The 5,069-nt window shown below is 40.7% G+C and overlaps 1 pseudogene; it reads left to right on the top strand.

Annotated features, from left to right (window-relative positions):
* Positions 1-393: 393 nt before the first annotated feature.
* On the top strand, positions 394-1,047 carry LOC117517946 (annotated as a pseudogene).
* The last annotated feature ends 4,022 nt before the right edge of the window (positions 1,048-5,069 follow it).

Genomic DNA, 5,069 nt, shown 5'->3' with positions numbered 1-5,069 from the left:
CTTTGTGTGATTTGGCGCTATATAATAAATAAATTGAAAATTGAATTGAATGGGGGTGTGATTGTGATTCAACTCTAGTCTAGGACTGGGATTCACTGACTCTCTACTGCCCACCCAGCGATAAAAGGGGTATATGACTAATAGTTGTGGAAGGTATGATGTGGCAAGAAAAGAACTGACACCCTACCTCACCATGCCGTGGCCTTCTACATGTGCAACTCTAAGTAGTACATTGGACTCACCCCTAACAGTGACACACACGCACGCACGCACACACACACACAGAGAGAGAGAGAGAGAGAGAGAGAGAGATTTGTCTCCATATAGGACACATGGACTCACTGACAGACACTCTGCACTGTCCACAGTGCTGCAGACAGTAAAAGCTGAACAATGGGATTATTCAAGTCTGTTCTTGGAAGAAACATCACTTTTGTTCGTCCTCATATTTCATAATAAGTGGGTTTTCTGGCATACCTCATATGAACTATTACTATGTCTTTCTCTTTTTTGTTTATATTGTGTCAGTGTTGGGAAACACAGCTGTGATGGCTGTAATATTGTTGGACAGAAATCTAAGAACTCCAAAATATGTTGCAGTTTTTAACCTTGCATGGACAGACCTGCTTGGTAGCACTGTTCAGGTACCAAAGGTTCTTGACATATTTCTGTTTAATCACCACATCATCTCCTATAATGACTGTATGACATTTCTTTTTTTCTCCTACATGTGTCTTTCTATGCAGTCTCTTAATCTGGTTGTTCTCTCCTATGACAGACTGATAGCGATCACCTTCCCACTGCACTATCACATGAAGGTCACACACAGGTTCATGTTTTCTTTGGTTGGCCTTTTTTCTGGGTTTTCACAATAATGTTACTCTCATTGCTGTGGGTCTTCTCACAACACTTTCCATCTGTAAGTCAGTGATTATTAACAGTTATTTCTGTGATTACAGCCAAATATTTTGGCTGGCCTGTAATGACAAAACCTCCAGTTATATAATTGCTTGGTTGTTACCAGTTCTTATTCTTTGGGTTCACTGATATTTATCCTGTTACTTTACACATATATGGTTGCACTCTGACTAAAATATCTTCAGTTAAGGAAAGACTAAAAGCTTATTAAAACCTTGCAGTGCTCATCTTTCACTTGTGGCACTCTATTTCCTCCCAATTTTAATCACATTTACCTTCAATAGATACATGCCTACAAATGCTAGAATTATAAACATGTCTCTGACCTCTGTCATTCCACCCATGTTAAATCCCATTTATTTATGTTCTACAGGACAAAAGAAATCAATGAATCTGTGATAAAGATGTTCAAAATCAAATGGAAATCCAAATTTATAATGAAACATTAACAATGAGGAAAGTATAAAGAGACTGCGTACACTGATATGTGTCTTTAGTTAATCACATGTTGTGCTACTTTGACAGAGGTCGTTTCAGTTCAGGAAGATAAGCTGATGAAGCCCCTGCAACTGTCTCTTTCTATTGTAACAACCTATTTCCTCCCAATTTTAATGACATTTAGTTCAATAACATCAGGGAAAAATAGTCCAATTAAAAACATGTTTCTAACCTCTGTCATCCCAGCCATGTTTAAACCCAATTTGCTATGTTGTACAGACAAAATACATAAAAAATGGAAAAGTTGTAAAGTCATATTCCTTTGTTTTTATTCAACACAAGCCCTTTTTTTTTTTTTTAGCAAATCCATCTTCATTAGAATATCAGTGTGTTAACGACAACACCCCCAGTGATGTATTTGGTTTGAATTTTAAGTTTTATTCTTTGGGTTCCACTGATCTTTATCCTGTTAAGTTACATGTATATGGCTGCACTCTGACGAAAATGGCTTCAGTTGCGAAAGACAAAAATCTTTTAAAGCCTGCATGATCACCTTTCATTAGTGGCAATCGATTTCCTCCCAATTTTAATGACATTTACCTTCACTATAGTACACTGATTCAAATGCCAGAATTATAAACCCGTCTTGAGCTCGTTCATTCACCCATGTCAAACCATTTCTTTATGTTCTGCAGGCACAAGAAAATCAAAAAACGTTGTGAAAAGGTTTTCAAAATAAATGGAAATCCAAATTTAATCAAATGTTAACCATGAGGAAAGTATATAGAGATTGTGTTCACAAAATAAAATTTTTTAAAAGCTGTGGAAAAGTTGTAAATGTCAACATTCCTTTGTTTTTATTAAATTTGCTCCTTGTTAACCATTCAATGTTCAATTAATTATTTTAGAATACCACCGTGCCTTTTGACAGCTATGAATGTTTCTATGATTAAAATTATCATGAAAATGAAATGATCCATTTTTAGCACTATTGTCTCTAGTTCTGCATGTCTGCACATTCTAACAATCATATTTTGCATTTAACCTTTTCTCACCATAAAACAATCTTGGGATATTTTACTGCATTACTTGGATGAATGGATGAAGTAAAAAGTATAAAGTTTATAAAAAAAATTCTGGTGCATGAAAACCTCTCATTCTATTTCCGATGATAACATGTAAAATCAAATAAATGTTTTTTGTAAGTGTAGAACAATTGTGACGGGATTAAAAAAGTAATTTCAGTTGACACATTTATTAATGCCCGTGTTGTGTTATCAAGGCAGCCAGAATTCCAAAATGTTTCTCTGCAGACAATTTGGAAGACCTCAGCATCTACAACCTCCCCAGTTATCACATTAAACGAAATTTGAGAATAAGCTTTGTGCAACATGAAGATTATGGCATTCTCCACCATCATTTTGGGCTGGTATGCGAACTGCAGGGGTCCAGCGATGGTTTCACAACTGGAAGTGCCTCAGGAGCATCTCAAGTGACTTCATAACATGTAATGTTAAAGCCACTGGTCTATAGTCATTAAGTGTGTTGGGTTCTTCTTCTTGGACACAGGAACCACACATGAGGTTTTCCACTGCCCAGGAACAATCATGTGGCTCAGGCTCAAGTTGAACATGTGCTGGAAAACCCCATACAGCTGGATAGCACATCCCTTCAGCACTTGGGCTGGGGCCGTCAGGACCCGCAGCCTTTCCCGTACACAGCGACTAAATTATCATCTCACATCCTCAGCGGTGATGGTTGAGGAGAATGAGGGTGTAGTGGGGGGGCAGGTTGATGTGAGGAGAAAGGTGGTGTTAATTGGGGTGTGAGATGAGTACCCAGGGGAGGGGGAGGACTGAGAAGATCTGGGGAAAAGGGTTGGCAGAGTCCATGTTGTCAAACCTGTTGAAGAACAGGTTTAGCTCATTGACCTGAGCCGAGTATTCCTTTAACTTTAACTAGTAATGACTTCATGACTTTCTTTGCTAATAAAATTTTAACTATTAGAGAAAAAATTACTCATAACCATCCCAAAGACGTATCGTTATCTTTGGCTGTTCAGTGATGCCGGTATTTGGTTAGACTCTTCTCTCCGATTGTTCTGAGTTATTTTCATTAGTTACTTCATCCAAACCATCAACATGTCTATTAGACCCCATTCCTACCAGGCTGCTCAAGGAAGCCCTACCATTATTTAATGCTTCGATCTTAAATATGATCAATCTATCTTATTAGTTGGCTATGTACCACAGGCTTTTAAGGTGGCAGTAATTAAACCATTACTTAAAAAGCCATCACTTGACCCAGCTATCTTAGCTAATTATAGACCAATCTCCAACCTTCCTTTTCTCCCAAAAATTCTTGAAAGGCAGGGATATTCAGTTCATAATTTTCAAAGTCACTGGGCACTACCTCTCATCTGCCCCTTTGGTGGCCGAGAACCCCTCCTCTCAATCCAGTCCAATACCTGATTAATATCTGGATCAGCAAGTTGTAGCGCCCTCATTTCTGTTCCATCATGTAAAAGTGCCTGCATGAAAGATAAGTCCTGTGCCTCACTGTTCATTTCCACACGCTGCTCTCCAGTGGTGGAATCAAGGGTCTGGGGATGGGTGTTAGAGACAGCAGAGAGTCTGTTGGGGGATCAGGTGAATGCCATTGACTTGGCCCCCTGTCCAAGTCAATGGCATTCACTCATGGGGTTGCCTCATGTATGGTGACATTTACCACACTGGGTGCAGGGTCTTGCGCACGCTGTGAGAATGCGCATCATTCGTGTGACGTTGCCCGTCCTTGTGTTGTATAACCCAGTTGTAAGGGTCCAGTTCCAATATCCATCTTGCTCTGCATCCCGTTGGATCCTTGTCAATTGACATGCCGCGCAGGCCCAACCAAGGCTTGTGATCAGTTATGATGGTAAAGGCGGCTGCTCCAGTGTAATGTCTAAATTGGCGTATGGCCCACACAAAAGCCCACAGTTCTCTGTCAAATATAGATCAATGCCTTTCTGCCGAAGTGAGTGATTGGCTAGCATATGCCACCACTCGCTCTAGACCATCTCTGTCCTGAGCCAACACAGCAGGGCAAGTGCAGAGGAGTGCGTGCTAGGCTAACTGCTAACCCACACAAGCCGGCAGTACCTACACTCATGATGGCAAACATACGCTCCCTTGTCAACAAGATGGACTACATCAGACTGTGGAGAACTTCCCGATGCAGTGTAAGGGACTGCTGTGTCTCGGTTTTCACAGAGAAAATGAGAATATCACGGGCGTCGCGTTGCAACTGGAGGGGCTAACGCTACACAGGGTGGACAGAGTAGCTTTACAAACTGGCAAGCAAAGGTGAGGCGGCCTGGTTGTTTACATCAACAGATCATGGTGCCGCGATTCTCTGGTGGTTTCTACACACTGCTCATCACATGAAGAGGTAATGACTGTGACGTACTGACCATTCTACATCCCGAGGGAGCTGACGGCAGTCATTATAACAGCTGTCTATGTACCACCAAGTGCCAACGTAAGGGAGGCCATGACAGAGCTCTACAGCAACATCAGCGAGCAGCAGAGGGACCATCCAGATTCTTCATTGTAGCTGGAGATTTAAACCAGACAAGTCTCAAATCTGTATTGCCCAAATTCTACCAACATGTGAATATTGCAATCAGAGGAGAGAACACACTAGACCTTGCGTACACAAACATCAAAGACTAT

Source organism: Thalassophryne amazonica, chromosome 9, assembly GCF_902500255.1.
Source record: "Thalassophryne amazonica chromosome 9, fThaAma1.1, whole genome shotgun sequence".
In the NCBI taxonomy this organism is placed as follows: Eukaryota; Metazoa; Chordata; class Actinopteri; order Batrachoidiformes; family Batrachoididae; genus Thalassophryne; species Thalassophryne amazonica.
This window is presented reverse-complemented; position numbering and strand designations above follow the sequence as displayed.